At 37.6% G+C, this 21,781-nt stretch overlaps 1 protein-coding gene and 1 pseudogene across 2 annotated transcripts in view; both read left to right on the top strand.

Moving 5' to 3' along the window:
- Positions 1 to 21,781, top strand: part of TENM4 (teneurin transmembrane protein 4) — a 1,164,499-nt gene that overhangs the window by 244,965 nt on the left and 897,753 nt on the right. The window lies entirely within an intron of this gene.
- Positions 8,539 to 19,980, top strand: LOC100927591 (annotated as a pseudogene).

Genomic DNA, 21,781 nt, shown 5'->3' with positions numbered 1-21,781 from the left:
AGAATAAAGATAGGCTTAGGGTCATACCATATGAGAATTCACTAAAGTAATTAGGAATGTTTATTCCTGAGAAAACAAGGCCAAGAAGAAGCATGATAGTTGCCTTCTAGTATTTGAAGATCTGTCATGTGAAATAGTAATGAGATATATTTAACCTCAGAGGGAAGAATTAGGTACAATGAGTGGAAGTTAAAGAGAGACTGATTTAAAGTTGATATGTGGAAAAGATGCCAAAAAATTAGAACTATGCAAACATAGAATGTGCTGTTGTAAATAAGTTCTGCTATCTTTTGTTTGTAGACAGTGGTTTACCTGTATTCTCCCTGTCTTATACCTTTCTCTGTATCCCCAGCACTTTAGCACCATACCTAATGAATAGTGAAGAAGCTAGATTGCCCAGTCGATATAGCTCTGGGCCTGGAATCAGGAAACCCAAGTTCAAGTTTGATCTCAGACACAAACTAGATATGTGACCCTGAGCAAGTGATTTAACATTTCTGTTCATCTCAGTTTTCCTCAGTGATAAAATGGGGATAATAATAGAACCTACTTTGAAGAGTTGTAAAGATCAAATGAGCTAATATTGTAAACTGCTTAGTATAATGCTACTATATAATTAGTGTATATAAATGTTAGCTATTATTATTATTATTATTGACATTAGCCAATACTATAATAAATAATAATAAAATGGCTAACTTAAACCTATATATTATGAAATGAATCTATTTCCAGGGATAGTTTCAATTTCATGGACTTCCAGGTGCCCACAAATTCTGAAATCCTGTGCTTCTGAAATGTTTCTCCTTTCACAATTCTCATCTTCCTTCAGGGCTGAGATCAGGTGCTATCTCTTCCATGAAGCCTCTTCTAACTAGTCAAAAATATTCCTTCCCTTCCCCAAATTCCCTAAAACATGCATTTCCCCTTTGTCCCCATTACACTCTGTGTTGTATATGTATGTACTGCCATCCCTTCTAAAAGAATATAAGCTTCTTGAGGATAAGAATCATGGCCCTTGTTGTCATTGTATCCCCAGTATCTGGCACACAGTGATTATCAATTGATGTTTGATTAGCTGAATTGAATTGAATAGGTACTACTTTCCAATAACTTTATGAGATGTATAGTTCCAGTATTTTTGTTCCCATTTTACACATGTGGCAGCAAAGGCTCTAGGGAATTAAGTGACATATTCAACGTTTCATTCTTGTTTTGCCACCAAGCTAAAATTGAAACCTCAGGTTCTCACTCCCAGGTAAGGGCTCTTGCTTCTCACTCCATCACAGTGCCACAAGTCTCTTGAAGGGATGGGAAAACAGGAAGATTGTTGCCTTGTAAAGATCCGAATTAGAATTAAGTTTACTACTCTGGGAAGGTTGCCAGTCTCAAGTGTTAATAATCATCCCATTGTTTTTAAATCATTTATAATTACATAAATAAAGCTTACTTTTTCTTCATTAATGGTAATGAACATTATTTGATTGATTGGTTGATTAATAATAGTGTAATTCTGAAGCTGACAAAACACTGAAGGCAGAAAATGACACTTGGATGCTGTCTCTGGTAAGGGAAGACAGCACTAGAGACAGAGAAGGCTTTTTCTTTAGAAGGGGCAAAATGCCAGTTCCAAGGGGTGGGATGGAGGATTCATGTCTAGAGAAGTCACTGTGACCAGGCAGACCCCCAAACTGATGCAATTTAGGATTTGTTAATAGTCCGTTCTCTTCAAAAGGAGGGGAGTGCTATTCCCTATAAAACACGCTAGGAGTGCTGTATCTGACTCTGAATATGACATTTCAAGAAGGAAGTAACAAGGCATTGCTGTTTCGAGGAGGACAATAGCAGACCATGCTATAAGAAAGAGATTGAAGGTACTGTAGCTATTTAAGAGGCAGGACCTAATTTTGAATGGTGGTGTTTATATTTCTTTGCCCCTTAACTTTAGCCAAGTCTTCAACTCCCTGAACCTCAGTATGCTTGTTCACAAAATAGGAATGACAATACTTGCACTATCAAATACCTAGATATGTTTTAAGCAAATGGCTTTTTAAACTATAAAGCTCTCTATATAAATGGATCTATTCTTATTGTAACTGGGAAATAATCTAATTTTTGTCCCTTTGACTCACAGTGGGAAGAAAAAGTCAGTCGTGTTTTAGAATGATCTCTTCCATTCACTAGTCTACCTGCACCTCAGTTTTCCATCCTTAGCTGGGTGAACCTATGAGGTGCCTTCCAGTTCTGACAGTCTGTACTAACTGGCCTCCCGCTCCTGATATTGTAAGTTTGTTCTAATGTCTCTTCTAACTTTGACATTTTCTGTTTGGAAGTTATCAGAAGGACCATAAATTTGTTGCCAAAATGAAGTTTGGAGGTGATCCAGTCCAATCCCCTCATTTCACAAATAAGGCACTGAGGCAAAAATGGTTTAATGATCTGCCCCAGGTACATTGGCAGAGCCAGGATGCAAATATAGATCCTCTGATTCCAAAGTCAGCATCATTTCTACTTCCATGACAAGGTCCACCTCCCAGCACTGATAGTCTGAGTCTTTAGGTCTGTGAACATGGGGTAGCTCTAGGCTGTCTGCCTCAGCATTTTAGTCCAGAGAAAGCCCAGTTTTCATTAACCATTACAAGATTCCCCAATCCAACTGTGATCTGAGCCCCACATTTTTTGACAGATTTTCCATGTCAAACTCTGGCCACAAAGAAAGGAAACCAATGTATATGTGTGTATGCACATACACACATATTTTATTGGTCACCTGCCTCCTTCCCATGGGTTACTGATAACTAACAGATGGAAAGATCTTGAAGTTAATGAGTTTTACCTCCTGGCCAAACATTTTCCATCATCCAATTTCTGATCCCATTCAAAAAGAATGCCATCCTGGTGTGTCAACTACAAATGCCACATTTTGGCGTCCATTATCCATTATGTATTCCTTTTATTCCCTTTTAAACATCCGTGTGTTGAGTCTCCTCATGGCATCATGTTTCTGAATCATGGCCCTCAATGAGGGTTCCTTACAGCTTTGGGGAGACAAAGGGGACAGAGGGAAGAAGGAAGGCGAAGAAACTCATCTTCAAAGTATTGGGGGTCATAAACAGAATGATCAGAAGACGCTTATAAAAGTTGTTTCCAGTTACAGCAAGTAGCCAGGGTAATTTAATAGTGAGAGCTGGCATCCTGCACCCTGGAGGCTCCTGTTTCAACTCCAGATGTTTCTCATTTAACTCAGTAACATTCAGAGACAAGGCTGTGAGGCTGGTTTGCTACCGCCCTATACCTCTCTGCAAGATCAGCAGGTCGATTCCTTTGAAGAGTGCCTGCTGAACTGAGCGGGCTCAATTAGGAGATTCCAATTAAATCATTGATGATTAGGTACTGACCCATCCAATCAACTCTGCACCCTCTGATCCTGGGAATGAGAAGACATGTTAGTTATTCATGGGGAAGAGATGATATAAAACCAAACATTTCTTTATTTTTTCTTGGTAGGCAAGGAAACATGACTTAATTTGTTCCACAGGTAGTCATGGGTTGATGACAATCCCCCTGCCCTGGGAATCTAAAGATCTGAGTCAGGTGTGATGCCTTCATTTGCTAGTCACATAAGCCTGGATCCTTCACATTTGCAAGTCTCTCTAAACTCCTCCCCTTGGTTACCTGTCTTTTTCTACAGAAATATTCTACAGAAACATTGAGCTTTATTTACCTGCAGACCTTCCCCCTCCTAATGTCATTCTTAAAGATTTTTTTTAAATAACTGTATTGGGAACTAGTGTGCTCAGTGAAGAAAAGTCCAGTCTGTGAGTCTGAAAACTCTGAATTCAGATCTAACATCTGGCATCTTCCAGCTGTGGAACCCTAGGCAAACCATTACCCTCTCTTCTTTCTAGGCAGCTCTGGATAAGTTGTGGATTTGAATTGGTAGAAAGTGTTTACATAAGAGCAATTCCAGACAAATGCTGGATGCTATGGTATAAATGCTAATGGAAAAGTGGTCACTTGTACCATCTGCCTCTTAAAGATGTTTTTTGAGGAAAGGATTTTGCTGGCCTATGTAATTGGCACTTATGTGACAGTATTAGGATTCTGGAAGATTGACAGGACCTAGAAACAGGACACAGGATTCAGGTTGGAATACATGGGTGGGTGCCTCCCCTCAAAAGGATCTTGGAATTTGCTTGACCATTCCAATTAATCACTCTTCAAGGAAATGACCAGCTCTCAAAAGTCCCCTCTATTGCTCTGGGATTATGAGTCCTCAATTCCCAGTTTTCCCTAAAGCCTTATCTATGTTTTAGAAGAAGGGAGAGCAAAATAAAAAACTTTTAAAGTCCAAGTGAAAGGACATTTAGACCTGAATTAGAGTTGTGAGTCTTTTAGTGGAGAGACAAGACACCTCCATGATTGCCCAAGTTTGTTGTATTAAAGAAAGCATACTGAAGGACAAATTCAATGGCTACCTCCACCTCCCCACCTCTCTCCCTCTCTGTCCTTTTCTGTCTGTCTTTCTCTCTTCTCTCTTTCTCCTCTTCTCTCTCTCTCTATATATATATATATATATAAACATGTGTGTAGTTATAGTTAGTTTTGATATTTATAAATTATATATTGTATTTTATAGATAAAATAATTTAAAATATATTAATACATTAAATAATATTACATTCCCTTCCCTAGGAGCTTATATTCTGCTGGGAGCAAGAAATTTGATATGTGCACAGATGAATGTAATACATAGAGTAGATGGAAGGTCATATGAAAGTTGAAGGCACTGGGGAACCCAGAAATGGTCTGTAGAAAATGTGATGGGGCAAAGGAAAATTTGAGTGGAGAAAGAACTATTCCCTGGAGGAAGTGGATCCTAAGCTGATCTTTGAAAATCATAATTACAATATTTTTAAAGTTTGTCAAATATTTTCCCCTTGCTATCTATATTTCATTTGATTTTCCCAATCATCCACTCAAATACATGCTATTCTTATCCCTAATTTATAGATAGGGAAACTGAGGCCCAGAAAACTTAAAGGACTTAATTAGAGTCATAGAGTTAACATCTGAGGGAAAATTTGACCTTGCTTCTTCTAGACTCCAGTCCCAACAAAGAAAAGGAATCTGCAAGGCATTTAAAACCCGAATAATCCACCTCCCACCCAGATTTCCAGCCTTACTGTATGTTATAACCATTCAGGGTCTATTCCAATAAATAATCAGGTAGCTGTCTCCTGTACTTCTGTCCCTTTGTGATGGTGGTCCCCTGTGTCTCAAATAGATTACCTCCAAACCCCTGTCTCTTCAAATAACATCAAAGCTCAGGTGCTACACCTGTTCCCCACAGTTGGTAGAATTTTCCTCCTTTTCCAAATAATTATCAAATATATGATACATTTACTTATCTTTGAACATATATTTTCTGCCTCCTTCCCCACTTAAAGTAAGTTTCTTGAGGGGAGAACCTATTTCATTTGGGACTCTGTATCCCTGGCACCTAGTATAGTATCTTGCACATTGCAGAAGCTTTAATAATTTTTTTCTGACTTGCAAATTGATTTAAAATGCATCTAAGGCATGGGGGAGGGCAGGGGGGTCTCCTATGCAGATGCTTTGAAGGCAGCATCCTGCCAGCCATTCCTTTTCCTCCTCCCTTACTCCTCCCCCTCCCCATCCACATCTGACAGCTCAGCAGGGAGACTCTAGGTGAAGGAATTTGAAAGGAAGCCTCCCAGAGCAATGAGTCACAGATGTGTGCTGATGGGGAGCAGGGAGGGAGCTCCGAGGCATTGTCCCTGGAGTTACCTTGCTGTGATTGACCTGTGCATCATAATCAAGCCTGCCCTTATTCCAACAGTAATTATCCAGCACAGATTTCCACTAGTGAGTCCTGTCAGGTCAAGAGGCCAATATGGAACCTGACATCAGCACCTCGTGGCAATTATCATTCAATTACAGCCACTTAGAAATCCAAGTGAATGCATTGTAATCTGTCTTCTTCCGCTTTCTAGACCCCTGCTTTCCCCCCTTTTCTGTCCCTATTATCAATTTTAAAAATAAAAAGAAATCACAGCCTCCTAATTGAGATTCAGAATCAGAGAACCTAGGTTCAATTATCTGCGATATTACGTATTAGCCGTTTGACCTTAAGCAAGCTATTTCTACTCTTGGAACTCAATCTCTCCATCTCTAAAATGAGGAAATTGGACCAAATTAAGGGTTCTGAACATTAGTGTGTTTTTAATATCTATCTATCGAATATCTATCTTTTCATCTAATTATCCATCTATCGATCCAATGATCCGACTGTTTATCTATCCAATGATCTATCTTTCTATTTATCTATCCATCCATCTTCCTTTTTATCCAATGATCCATCCATATATCAGTCATCTATCTATCCAGTGATCCATCTATCTGTTTGTGCATGTGTCTACCTATAATCTATTTATTTCATTATAATTCATCTCATTTATAATCTTACATATTTTAAAATATGGTTCTGAAAGGCGGGCCATAGTCTAGACCACCAGACAGCTTGAGAGGTTAAGTATATCTGGATTAGGTTACCTCTAAATTCCCTTCAAGAAGAGCTATAATTAGGCATTCTATCCCTTAGGACAAATTGAATTTTCAAGGGTTGTGCTTGGAGCGTATAGCAGACTGTATGTCTCATTTGTGTACTAGAAGAGAGGGAGATGGAAGGGAGAAGAGTGCAGAAACAGGTGCTCACTAGGAAGAAAAGAGAGAGACGAAAACTTTCTGGTAGAAGGTATCAGGAGAGGGGCAAAACTCTCATATTAATTGATTGATTGATGTAGCATAAAAAAGCAGAGGATATTGTGCAATGGAGAGAGTAGAGAATAATAATCCCACTCTTGAAAGGCTGGGACTCTTGGGTAAAATTCTTGCTATTCTGTTCTGTAGTCTTTGTCTACAGTCTTTTTTTCAGCACAAATTGAGTCATTTGTGGTGAAGTGGACAGAAAAACTTGCATTTAAATCTGGCCTTAGTCATTTACTAGCCCTGTGACCCTGGCAAGTCACTGTCTCAATTTTCTCATTTGTAAAATGGGGATAATAATAGCACCTACCTTCTAGGGTTATTGTGAGGATCAAATGAGATATTTGTAAAACATTTAGCACACTGCCTGGCTTATAGTAGTCACTATATAAATGTTTGCTATTGGTATTGTTATTAATTTAATGTAGAAAATACCAGCTATGATATGGAACCTTCAGTCAACTCCGATATTCTGGAAGAGAAAATGCACAATCACTAATTAGAAATAGAATGTTCTATGTAGCTGAAGTTTCAAACTGGTGAACATCTTTTGGGTGGGGGGGGAAATGAAGTCAATCTCTTTCTGAATATCCAGTCCCCTGCTCATTTGGCTGATGTTCCCTGTGGATTCCAACACTCATGAGCTACAGCCTCCCCAAAGGAAAGGCATTTTACTGGACTCCAGGCACTTTTAAAGAGTTGTCATACCACCACACTCCTCTGTTCTTAATATATATTTCCACAGTATTTTTTCACAAAAACCTGTAAAATAGATAATATTGGTATTAATACCATCATCTTAAAAATGAAGAAACTCAAAATCAAAGAGGTTAAGTGATTTGTCCAGGGTCAATGAACTAGGAAACATGTCAGTCATGATTTAAAGAAATTCTAATGATGTGAACTGAGGCAAAGACTGGCCTCCAGTGCCATATTGACTAGGAACAAGCACTTCCTGTCTCCTCAATTTCTTTGTCTTTTAGCTCAAAATATTATGATCTTAAGTAGCTTGATGCAAAGGAAGCTGGATTGAGAGCCAGAGGACCTGCATTCAAATTGTGACATTATTTCTTATTGCCCTAGTCACTTGAAGCAAACGTCTTAATTTCCATGGATTTCTGTTTCTTCATCTGTACAAATGATGGAATCTGAGACTGTGTAACCTCTGAAATAATTTCCAGACCAATTTTGGAGCCTAAAATCTGAGAGTCCCATATTTCTGTGATCCAGCTATGGTCTATGAAGTAGTCAAGTGTCGTAGTGGCTAGTGCAACAGACCTTGAATTAGAAAGATCTGAATTCAAATCAAGCCTCATATACTACTAGCTATGTGACCTTGGGCAAAATTTAATCTATATTTGCCTCAATTTTCTCAACTATAAAACGGAATAATAATAGCATTTAGTTTCCATTGCTGATGAGAAGAATAAATGAGATAGTACAGTCTCTGCTGTGTCACAAGTGCTGCATAATTATTCCCTTGCTTTATTCCCTACTTCCTCTGATCCATTTCCCTAGAGGTATGCTGGAACCATTTTCTACTGGCTCCAGGAGTCAATTGTTAAATTTTCAGCATAAGCATTTTCACCTTGAAAATTGACAACCCTCCAAACCAATGTTTGATTTATTTTTTGTTGATTGACTAGACTTAAGAAGGTGATAGATAAAATGTTAATAATGCAAACTTAAAAGTGCTCTGTGTACATTTTGGGAGTAGCAAAGAGAGCCAATTGTTAAATATTTACCAGCATGCCCCTGTGCATCCCCCCCAGGTATCCTATTAGTTGAGTGTCTACTGTTTCTTTCCTATCCCAGGACATCACTGTTAATGGAAGCATTGAAAGATTTGACTTTAATTTGACAAATAGTCTAGAGAGGTTGTGGTTTGGAACAAGATGACCTGGCAAACAAAATCATTGTGTCATAATAGAATTTGGTGACATTTCCAAAGTAGCTGGACTTGCAAATGTAACAGCAATAACAGAAATTCTAACGCTGCCAAGAAATCTCAGGGCCCAATGAATATCCATCCTAATAGGTCTGATATAGATGGAGCCTCTTGAGCCAGTTCAATGTAAATGAATATAAAACTCTGCCAGGTTTGAAGGGAAAGATCAGGGAAGCTAGGAGGCTACACTACACTTTAGCCCCAACTCTCTAACCCTCTCCTATTCACCTGTCAATTACCTTGTTCAGTAGACAATTTCTCCATCTGGCAGGTGGGGCTGAATAATAGCATCTGTTCTAAGTTCCTACCAAACTCTTGTGAAGATAAACTCGTTAAAGGATGGGAAAGTCCTTTAAAAAGTGTGAATATTTTACTAACAAAATATTATTTATAAAATTCCATCCAATCCACATGATTGTCAGGTTGCTAGCAAGAGAGATGCTTACCAGAGAAGTAGTGAAACAATAAGTTTTTATTAAGTGTCTACTGCGTGTCAAGCATTGTACTAAGTGCTGGGGATTTGACAAAAGAAAAAAGATGGGCAGTCCCTGCTCTGTAGGTGCTCAGATTCTCAACTTGCAATTACAAACAAGATACCACCAGGATAAATTATAGATAATCAATAGAGGGAAGGCACCAGAATTAAGGAGGATGGGGAAACTCTTCTTGCAGAAGGTGGGACTTTATCTGGGACTTGAAGGAAGCCAGGGCAGAAATAAGAAAGGAAAGCATTCCAACTTAGAGGGGGGAATAAGCATTGAAAATGTCGGCAGTTGGGAGATACAATGCCTTGTGTGAGGAATTTCAATTTTGTCAATGGGGCCATTGTCCCTGGATATCAAAGTACCTGAGTGGAAGATATGGAGTATAAAGTGTAATAAGACTAGAAAAAAGGCAGGATGAATGGGGAGGGAGGATCTGAATATCTTTAAACACCAGAGGATTTTATATTTGATCCCAGGGGTAATAGGGAACTACCAAAATTTATTGAAAAGATGTTGATATGGATAGACCTGTGTTTTAAAAAGTAGTCAGTTTGACATCTGAGTAAAGCATGGATTGAAGTGAGGAAAGACTTGAGGGAAGGAAGCCAACCATCAAGCAATGCAATAATCCAGTCACCAGAAAGGGAGCACACTGTCCTGGAAAGAGACCTGATTTCTTGCCAGGTGGTGACTTAGGTTGAAAGCTTAACTCTATACATGTGAATCTGAGAAAATCGTTTCATCTCTCTGAATTAAAATTCCCTTATCTAGAAAATAATAATACTTGCACTATACGTAGAATTCTTGTGAGCAAAGAGATTTATAAACCTTTGGCTGGATGAAAGAATAAAAAGCATTTAGTAAGTGTCTATTCTGTGCCAACCTCTATACTAGCTGAGAAAGCAAAACCAAAGCCAGGACAGTCCCTGCCCTAAAGATGTTTGCATTCTAAGGAGGGACCCGATATAGATCAAAGACTTATGGCAAAGATTGGGGTACTCTGAAAGTTATAGCATAGTGAATGGGGCTACTGAGGAGTCCACTGCTTCACTCCATCCAAAAATAATGACAGAGTTGATTTGATCGTAGCTAATGGTTACAAAACTGGAGGGAGTGGGAGCAAGGTAGCAATTAGAGAGCTGGCTTTAGAAGGGATGGCCAAAGAAGAAAGGCATGGATGGAGTTGTCTCCAATAACCAATACTTATGTTGTTGGGAGAAAGTTCTTCCCAGAAATGGTCTACAGTGTAGGAAGGAAGGTTGTAGATAAGATACTATTGTATGTGATCAGAGATAAGGGAATCAGTCATAAAAATGCAGGCTCCTTGATGACTGGGACTTTTTTACTTTTTTATAACTCCCAAACCTGGTCCAGTGCCTGGGACATAGTGGACACCTAATAAATATGTTATTTGATTGATTTGCATCATTATCATCATCATCATCATCTGTTGGAAAGTAGAAGAACTGGGACTTGAATTCAAGTCTCCTCCTCACTACAGATTCAGGGCGAGTACAAATCTCATGACTGCATTTATTTCCTGAGTATTCATTTTACTCCATAGATCAGAAAGCAGATAAAAGCTGCTTCAGGTCCCAATAAAGACGTAGTCTGGTGAGCGAAAAGAGTATAAGACTCAAAAATTAAGAAATGTGGGTTACTTCAATGAATGAATATACAAACTACAATGATCTTAATGTAAATGACATTTCTATTCCACCCCGCACAGCCCTCAACTGGCTTTATAATATACTAGCATTATTTTTCTGTGTATGTTTTTATATATATTTTTTTTACTTTCACAGAAATCTCATTTTTGGGGAGCATTCTATATTTGAGGATAGCCTATACAGAACTATATGGTATTATGCAGAGAAATTAGGCCATGTATGTAAAGAAGGAATATAGTCTATATTGGAGCTTGAGGGGAAAAGACTTAAAAAGGAGAGAAGCAGCTTTCTGTGAGCTTCACTGGTTGAAAAAATTGAATTCGCATAATTCCTTGGATACATTATCGGACAAGGATTATGGTAATATTCCCAGAAGCCAAATGATCTATAGATGTTTAATGTATTCATGGACTCTAAAGGTTCCCATGTGCAGTAGGCTGGAAGGATTCAGAGCTGTTGGTTGGGTAGTTCACAATTGGTATTTTTTCAAAAATATCTAGGGCCATGGTTGGCTTTTAAGATTGGCTTCCCAGGAGCGTTTGTTGGACACTTGTAGAATGCCGATAAGGTTTCTGGAGAAAGCAGTATTTAAAGTGTCATTTCTACCTGTATAATATCATGCCATTTAAGGTATCATATATGAGAACTAGAAATGAAAAAAAGAGAATCATTCTTATCATCCTCTTTCAGAAAAATCAGCTTTGGACATTCAACCGTGGCTATTCTGGAACAGACTGGGACATGGACATCTGATAACTAGCCGAGTCCTGCCGGCTGTTTGCTTCAGATAGAAAAGCATGACAAGGAGAGGCCATAGGGTACAGGTGAAGGAGGTGGAATGAGAAACGTCAGGCCTGAATCCTAATCTGAGCTCTGTGACCACCTGAGTCACCTGGACATAATGATTTCTTCCCTTGATCTCTGTTTCCTTATCTGTTAAACAGGGAAATTGGACTAGATCAGAGGCTCCTGGCTTTTTGTTGTGCCATGGATCTCTTTGGAAATCTGGTGACACCTCTGGTCCCCTTCTTCAAATAATGTTTTTATTTGCATATAGTAAAATACATAAGATTAAAAGGAAAGTAATTACATTGAGAAATAATAATAATTACATGTTATATAATTGTACTATTATCATAGTAGCTAATATTTATATAATGCTTATTATGTGCCAGGCAATGTGCTAAGCAAGTTTATAATTAGTATCTCTTGATGCTCACAATCCTGAAAGGTAGGGGCTATTATTATCCCCATTTTATTAGAAGAGGTAACTGAGGCAAATAGAGCTCCAGGGATTTGCCTACTACTACTAATGATAATAATAGCTAATATTTATATAATACTTATTATGTGCCAGTAACTATGCTAAGTCCTTGACATTCAGTTTCTCATTTTATACTAATGGTAGCCCTGGGAGGCAGGAATTATAATTATCCCCATTTTTATGAATGAGGAAACTGAGGCAAATAGGGGTTAAATGTTTTGCCCAAGGTCACAGAGCTAATAAGTATCTGAGGCTGAATTTGAAATCAGATCTTCTGACTCCAGGCTCAGTGATCTATCCAATTTTAAACAAATCCACAAATCTCAATTTAAGAACCCCATATTATATGGTCTCTAACTTGAACATATCAAATGATATAATGGCTGTAAAGCACTTAGTACGGTGCCTGCCACATAGTAGACTTGTGATGGTAGGCTTTCCTACTTATTCCTTCCTAAGTACAAATATATTATGATCAAAAATTCTTTCCAGCTCTTATAAACTTTCTGTTTTCTAACATTCCATGTTCTAAGGTCCTTACATTCTACCTCCTAAGGTTTCTTCCAGCTCTTAAATTCTGTGTTCAAACATTCTATGTTCTAAATTGCAGTTCTAATACCATTGGTTTCTTTAGTTGACACAAGTACAACATCTCAAGTCAAGGTTCTTTTCCTGGGAGACAAAACTGAATAGAATTATTTCCAAGGAAGGTAGAATATTAAAGGAGATGGAAGCATATATGATTTTCATGTTGACTATTTTTATTCATCTTTCTCAATAGTTATTTTCCCTATGTTTAGTTTTGTGATCATTTTATCAGATACTGGGGATACTTAAAAACCCATTGATAAACAAAAAGCTTGATATCTTCGTAAGCTTCTTTCTAGCTCCTTCATAATCAAGTCATGTGCATTTCTTGATAGCATGTTCATTTTTCAAGGCACACTTCAAATGCTTCATCCTCCATCATTATTATCATAATTACCACAACCAACATTTATATCACATTTTAGGGTCCACTTACATATATTGGATTACATCTTTGTGAAGTATGTGCTATGATCAGTCTCATCACAGATAAGGAAATGGAGGTTGAAAGAGTTTAAATAACTTGCCTATGGTCATTCAGCTTGTAAGTATCCAAATCAGGATTTGAACTTTTTATGTCTGAAGCAGATTGAATTTAGGTCTTTGTGATGCAAAGTCTAGTGCTCTGTCTACCGTGAACATTTTTCTATAAGGTCCTTGCACATTTTGTTGTTGTTCAGTCACGCCCAACTCTTCATGACCGCACTTGAAGTTTTCTTGGCAAAGATATTGGAGTAGTTTGCCAGTTTCTTCTCTTGCTCATTTTATAGATGAGAAAACTGAGGCAGACAGGACTAAGTGACTTGCTCAGGATCACTCAACTAATCTCTGAAGCTGGATTTGAACTCATGAAGATGAGTCTTCTGATCCCAAGTCCAGTGCTCTATCCACTGTGCCACCTAGTTATTCTGCTTTGCACATAGTAAGCACTTATTAAATGCTTGTGGAATAATGTGGAATAATTTTAATTAGAATGTGACAATTTATCTAAAGATAAAGATAAATTTATTACAACCATTCATGAGATAAAAAAATTATTTTATATTATCATCATTAGAAAAATGACATGGAAGTCACAGATACAGAGCTGTAAGGCCAGCTAGGTTAAAGAAGCCTCACGGAAACTCAGGTAAAATAAGACAATATTTGAATCCAAGTTTGTGGGCTCTTCAGCTGGTACTCTTGCCATAATAACACATACTGGGCTTTCTAAAGTTATTCTAGCAGAACATGTACTCGGTCATCTGCCAAACTACTCAATCTATCCAGTTTTTTTTCCCAACTCTTAAGTCTTCTTTAGCCACTGTACCACCTTTCACCATATGGACAGACACTATTTAAAATTTCCCAGAGATGTTTGCCAGTTTTCTTATTACTACATTATAACAAAGTAAACAATAATATAATAAAAATCTCTTTTGACATTAGTCAGTTCCTGGATACTCAAGGGTATTCCCTCCACCCTTTGGATACTTGGGCCAATGTACCATCAGAACAGGGACCCACCACCACAATTAGCCCCTTCTACACACTGGCTCTTGCCCAGTGCCTACAATATTCCATGACACAAGACTGAGAAGAAGGCATAGGTGAGTCTAGCTATTTGGTTCTCTAATCCTACTCCAGTAACACCATGCTATCAGTGAGGGATGGGGATTGATAAGGTATTGAGTGTCCCTTCTTTCACCTGCCTCATCTCTCTCCTCACTTCTTATAGATAGAGAGGGGAATGTGTAGAAACAGCTCCCATCAGCCCCACTTCATTTGTCTGCCAAGTAAAAAGTCCTGGTCTCTGGGGCAGCAAAAGGGGGAAGTTGTGGCATGGGAGATACAGATATTATCATTATAAAGATTATATAGCTTGAGTTCTATATATAAAATCTTAAGATTTATGGATCTAATTTAAGCTTTTATAGTATGAACTTAAGCCACTCAGGGCTACAGCTCTCATTTATAATATTGTTCCTTTGTTTCTAAATGCCCCCCATGTCACTGTTTCACCTAATGCTGTGTTTTCTGAGAGTCTATTAACAGCTTTAAGAAACTTATTATGCTCAGCCCCAGAGAGGAAAACTAAGTGGAAATTACAGGGAGCCAGATTTTGGTTCAATATAAGGAGGTACTTCCTAACAGTTGAAATTGCACCCAAGTGGCCTGGGTTCTCCTCTGAGAACCTATGAGAGGTCATGGAATCATAACATGTTTCCCCAAAGATAGGTTACATACTGTCTAATCCAACCCAAGATTTTACAGGTAAAGAAACTCTACCCCAGATACTGAGTTTCCCATTATCACCTGAAGTTCAAACAGGATGACCATTTTTCAGAGTTGTTAGTATGTTCCTACCTTCGACATACTGTAATTATCTGACTTCTTTTTAGCCTTCATTTTGACATTCCATCACACATCAGCTTCAACTTTGCCATTTGTTCAATTACAAAGAACTTTGAGAATAGTCAATGGGAGACTATGAAATCCCTACCAGAAGGCAGAAAGGGGAAAGAGGAGTCAAAATTCACTTCTAAATACTACTTTTATTACTGCTTGTAAAAAATGTTTTAGAAAAAAATGTTTTTTAAAGGGATAGAATAAGGGATATTTAAGAAATCTATAGAATTCTTTTATTCATGTTATCTCTTTCCCCAAGTAGACTGGATAATTGAGAACTAGTTGTTTCACTATCACAGTTCTCTCTTTACAAGTTTCCCTACATCAAAGGTATGTTTTGAAGGAGCTGTCTGCTGTAGTTTCTAATGAATGCCGATTTAAGTTTTTACATTTGATCTCAAATTTGTAGACAGCATACCTTCTACCCTTAGATACCTACTCAGAAGATGAAATTGGTCAATATGTCTGAGTTTTTTTTTACAAAACTGTATGTGTATGTATATATGTATATGCATTTTTATTTATTCGTTTGTTTATTTATAGGCAACCCTTCCTGCTAGTTACTAAACTTGGGGCATCTAATGATCTCTGACCATCTGTCTCAATATATCTCAAAACAGCACTAGAATTAGCTGGAGATAAAAATGAAACTATGCCCTCCCTGTCATCACATAACCCCTGTCTGCCTGTGCTATCATGAAATTTGTTAGAAGGTAGAATAAGATTAATCAAATAACAAGCCTTTATTACACAACGACCACATACTAAGCACTGGTTGATTGTGGGTTGTTGTCCTTCATGCTCAAAGAGGAACAAAAGGTGGTTGGAGTCAAAGTACAGTGATTCTGATTGTTGCTGATATATTATATGAACTCAGAAGGTTCTACTACAGGTCAGGCAGGAGTAATTCATGTTAGCTTTTAGGGTAAATTGAATTTGTGCATCTAAGGTATTTCAATTCTGTTTTGCCTATAGAGCTCATATCATGATGGACAGTCTTGTGCTAGTGTCTCCCATGCTACACAATTAATTACAGATTTCTTCAGAGAGACCTTGAGAATGTCATTGTATTGCTTCTTCTGACTGCCACGTGAGCAGTTACCTTGTGTATGGGGAAGAAAAGACTACTAGGGTCTATGCGAAGTCCAAAGACAAAAGCTTAACAGTCTCTGCCTTCAGGGGCGTACAATACAGGTAATTTTGAGGAAAGTCACTAGGATCAGGAAGGTCTACAGCTCATTGCTGTCATCATCATAATCATTGTTATTGTTGTTATGCATACAGTAATTAAGCTTTCCATCTCTTATCCCTCACTTTCCCTGGTTCATTGGTGCTAAACTTAAATAGGAATGGAGGCCACTAAACTGAACATTGTCCATCTGCAATATTTGTCCAAAGCACATTTAATGATAGAATAACTCAATCATCTGCCCAAACAAGCTTGCTATGATTTATACATTATGCATCATTATGCGGTTTCCATCCAGTTGTTTTTCTATTTCTTGTAGGAGGTTGGTTGATGAAATCTTTTCCCCCAGTTAACAAATTGTATTTGTCTTTTTAAACATCAGTATAATTTTCCAAAATATCTGACTCTCACTGAATGTTCCCTTATAATACAGAAAAATTTGAGCAAAACCTAATGGAAAAATGACCATATTTTATGGTATGTGCAACATTCTGTACTTGTAGTCCCCCACCTCTCCACTGAGAGAAAAAAGATTTGCTTCCTTCTCTTTTCTCTAAGGTCAAGATTGATCATTATAATTAGCTTAAGTTTGGCAATAATTTAATATGTTTGAGCCAGTCTTCCCATTTCCCCCTGAATTCTTCATATTTCTTATTTTTATAAGATAATAAAATTCTGCTATGGATGTGCCAGAATTTTTTTCAGATATTCCCCAGACAATGGACATTCTTTTTGTTTCCTTTTTATTCTGCTTCAAAGAGAAATATATAAATAAATAGATAACTATAGTTGTAATTATTATTATAGTTATATAGAGAACTATATAGAGAGAGTTATATAGAGAGTCATTTGGTAATTGACTTCTTTGGAGTTTTGCTCTCAATTCTGAAATCAAAGTATGAATAGTTTTCTAACTTTTCTTTGGACCAATGTCTTTTGAGTTACCTTGGATCTTATTAAGAAGTCCCTATTGTATCCTGGGATTTGAATCAGTCAACAGAGTATCATCCATAAATAGGAGCATCTGGAGTACCTAATGTTCCAAGAAAGATTTTTTTTTCTTTCCTTCCTTCCATATATTTCTCTTCTTCCTTTCCTCTTTCTTTTTCCCTTTCCTTTTTTTCCTTTTCTTTCTTTCTTCCTCCCTCCTTTCTGTTTTATTTCTTTCTTCCTTTTTCTTTTTCTTTCTTTCCTTCCTTTCTTCTTTCTCCTACTTCTCTTTTGTTCTTCCTTCTTTACTCTTCTCTTTCTGCTCTTCCTCTTTCTTTTCCTTCTCTATTATGATTATGAAAATACTTGATCTTTGCTTCTTGAAATTAAGAAGTGCTGTTATTTAACCTCTCAACTCCAGGCAGTACTCTAGGTCTATAATGTGGGGATTCTATTTATAAAGTTTATTTATATTCTGGGTGCTTTAAATCCATTCATAAAACCATAGAATTTCATCATATATTTGAGCCTTCTCGATGTCTACAGATGCGATTAGAAATTTCTACCCATTTCTCTGAGTTCTCCCCTCTGAAGCTGATCAGGAAAATATTAAGTATATAACAGAAGTATAAATAAAATGACATAAGACTTCGGACAAAGAATAATTTCTGCTTGGGAGGTTGAAGGGAGCCCAGAAAATCCTCCTGAAGGAGGTGACTTTGCAATTTGAGTTTTAAAGAAATATAGGATGGAAGAGAAGACTGTCTAAGAATTGTGACCATGTGAAAATGTTCAGTGAAGAACATGTGCATGAGACAATGAATAGGCCATTTTGCTAGAGTGTGCTCAAGACATATGAAAAATCTTAATATATGTAACAGGTGGCTAGGTAGCCCGGTGGATAGAGCACTGGACTTGGAACCAGGAAGATTCATTTCATGAGTTCAAATCTAATCTCAGATACTTATTAGTTTTGTGGCTCTGGGCAAGTCACTAAACCCTGTTTACCTCAGTTTCTCATCTGTAAAATGATCCAGAGAAGGAAATGACAAGTTACTCTAATGTTTTGGCCAAGAAAACCCAAAATGGGGTCACAAAGAATCAGATATGACTGAAGCAACTCACTAGTAGCAGTAATGAATTGTTAATTCAGTTTAAGGTGGTGTGAGAGCTGCAAATGCCAGACTGAACTTGAACTTTACTCAGTGGAATTGGAAACCGTGGCAAGTTTGTAAGCAGTCATAGAACATAATCTGATCCTTGCACAAGAAAGATTAATTGGACAGTGATGTGAAAGCAAACCAGCTCTCAGAAAAGGAGCTGTGATAAACATATTTATGTGAAAGCATAAATTTTTTGTACACTCATTAATTGAGGGTCTGTGGTATGTGGCTCTGCTCTATGCTCCTAAGATTAATAGGATGTGTTCCTTGTCCTTAAGGAATAATACAAGCTTACATTTTAGAACAATCTATGGTTTGCAAAGGACTTTTTAGTAATAGCCCTGTGAGATGGGAAGGGCAAGTATCATTATCCTCATTTTACAGATGAGGAAACTCAGAGTGATGAAATGACTTACACGTAGTCACTCAGTTCAAAAGCGTCAGAAGCTGGATTCAAATTCAGCTTTTGATTCCTAGGCCTATTATATCCTCCACTTAAATGCATTGTCTGTCATAGAAGAAAGCAGGAGAGACAAGGCCCTTGTGTAAATGAGTGTCATTTTTGGCTCCCATCTCATGATGCAGTTTCTTTGGGTCGTCCCAAATTCAGGGTCATCCGACACCAGCAGCCACCTCACAGCGTGCAGCCTGAGCCCAAGCTTGGCCCTGATGAAATTAAAATTGTGTTTTTAAGGTGCACTGGAGGTGGTCTGTCCCACATGAGTTCTGGCCCCCAAAATTAGTCCCTTGGTTTGCCTCCTAAAAATGTTGGTGATGACATTGCCAAGGCAACTGGTGACTGGAAAGGGCTAAAAATCCCCATGGACTTGCCATTCAGAACAAACAGGCCCAGACTGAGGTTATGCCTTCTGCCCCAGCCTTGATCATCAGAGCCCTAAAGGAGCCTCCTTGGGACAGAAAGAAGCAGAAACATCAGTGGAAGCATCAGTGTCAATGAGATTATCCACATTGCTCAACAGATGAGGCACTGATCCCTGCAAGAGACCTTTATGGATTCATTAAAGAGATAGTTGGAAGAGCGCAGTCTGTGGGTCACAATGTCCTCATGATGTCATTGATGACACCAGTAGTGGTGCTATGGAACGTCCAGCAAGCTAAAAGCTACAAAGGAGAGTTGCAATAAATTAACATTTGACAACAACAACACACACAAAAAAAGAAAAAAATGAATGTCATACAAAGTGAACTGTGATAAGCAGAGATGGGGGAGGGTGAAGGGGAGAGATGAGAAGGAGAAGGAAAGAGAGAAGAAAAACAGCCAGAGAAAGGGAAGAGAAGAGGGGGAGGAGAGGGAGGAAGAGGAGACAGTATTATGTAGATGCAAGCAATGTTTCCCTCTTCTTCCTGGACTGATCACAGAAGGCAAGATTGATAAGATAGAATTTGAGAAGCTTTGAGGAATAAGTAGCAATTAAAGCAGAAAGAATAGGCACTATGAGAAAACTGATCATTGTTTTACTTAAATATATTATATAGCTAAAATTTATGTAATGCTTGAGGTTTAGGGAAACATTTTCCATATATTTCTCATTGATTTTTATAACAACTTTTTATAGGTGTCATTTTTATCCTCATTTTATAGATAAGGAAACAGAATGTAACAGAGGCTAAACGACTTGCTCACAGTCACACAGATAAGTGTTTGGAATAGAATTTGAACTCTGGTCTTTCTGACTCTAAGTACAACAATCCATTGTACCATGCAATAATCTCTTGTTATAATTCCTAAACTCTATAATCTTTTATTATTTTGTATTTTATGATCTTTTATTATTTTAAGGGCCTTATGGCTCTCATAGCATTACTTGTATTATTATTATGTATCTTCATCTCTCATCTCCCTTCCTGGAGCCTAAGAATACTTCAAAAGAAAAAAAAAAACATCCTTTGTTCTTCCCCATAGAACTAAGCATAGGATCTTATATATAATATAATAAATATCTTTGAATTGATAGATGGATGGATTTTGCTTTGGGAGCAAAACCTTAAAGAAGCAGATGGCACAAAGGAATTCACTTCTTTATCCAGACCTAGAGCCCTCTATTGCTTCCAAAGTGCAAGTAATTATTTAGAAGATCAATCGGGGTGAGATTTACTAATCAAACCATATCCCGGTATTGCTCACTTTAGCTATTGATCAGCTGTAAGACTCTCTGGCATCCATTTAGCTGAGGATTGTGTAGACAGAGGTCATATCCTTGACACCATCTGCTGGACCACGAAACCAGAATAAGAGCCAAACTGTCTGATAAACTATAATTATTTTCCATCCTACTGCTGTTTAGCCTATCATTTGAGATTCCTATTTCTAGGAAAGTTCTTTGTGTGGCAAACAGCTGATGAGATGAAAATGAATCTTTTTTAGGTATCTGGACACGTCCTATCACTTGGGGTTCCTTATGTTTTGAGCATCAATCACTGAACCCAGAGTAGAAGAAGCAGGCAATCTTTCTTTTCATGTGATGACGGTTTTGTGTTGTGTTTTTTTTAAGATTTTGAATAAACCATAGCAGCCCAAGTTATACCAGTGTTCCTTGGTAATGGACAATCTGTTTCTGCAATGACAGCTTACTATACTTGCCCCTGGCTTTTTCATAGTTTGAGTTTCTGGTTTCTTGTTTTGTCTATTCTACTTTGTCTACTCCCTTTGGTAACCTTTCTCAGGATTTTATTATTGATGCATCATTTGAGTCATGTTTGAATCTTCGTCATCTCATTTGGGGTTTTCTTGGCAAAGACACTGGAGTGGTTTGTTAATTCCTTCTCGAGATCATTTTACAGATGAGAAAACTGAGACAAAAGGAGTTGAGTGGCTTGCCCAGGGTCATACAGCTAATAGACATCTATGACCAGATTTGAATTCATAAAGATGAATCTCTTGACTCTAGATATGTCATTCTGTCTCTTAAGCCACCTAGCTGATTCAGTCCATATTCCCAACTTCCTTAAATTTTATATTTTTGGTTCTTGCTCCAGCCCTACATATAGCCTACTGAAAGAATACTGGACTCCATATATGTGTTTGAGCTATACTTATATTTCTAGCTATATGACTATCAGTTTGTTTGAGCCTTGTTTGAGGCTCATTTTCCTAGTTTATAAATGGCAGAAATAATACTTTTATATGTTCTTTTTTAGGGTTCTTGTGAAGAAAGTAGATTATCAATTTGAGTCTTTATTATTATTATTTCATTTCACTTTCCGCTGATTGTTTCAATGATCCAGTTTCACAGAGGTCCTGTGCTGCCCAAGTCCAGTCTATAGGCCATTAATCACTTAATTTTTATTAATCTTCCAGAACAAGCCTCAGATAAACTCCAATAGCACATTGGAATGTGCATCATCT

This window comes from Sarcophilus harrisii, chromosome 3, assembly GCF_902635505.1.
Source record: "Sarcophilus harrisii chromosome 3, mSarHar1.11, whole genome shotgun sequence".
Classification (NCBI taxonomy): Eukaryota; Metazoa; Chordata; class Mammalia; order Dasyuromorphia; family Dasyuridae; genus Sarcophilus; species Sarcophilus harrisii.
Note: the sequence above shows the minus strand (reverse complement) of the source record. Positions and strands in the feature narration are given on the sequence as shown.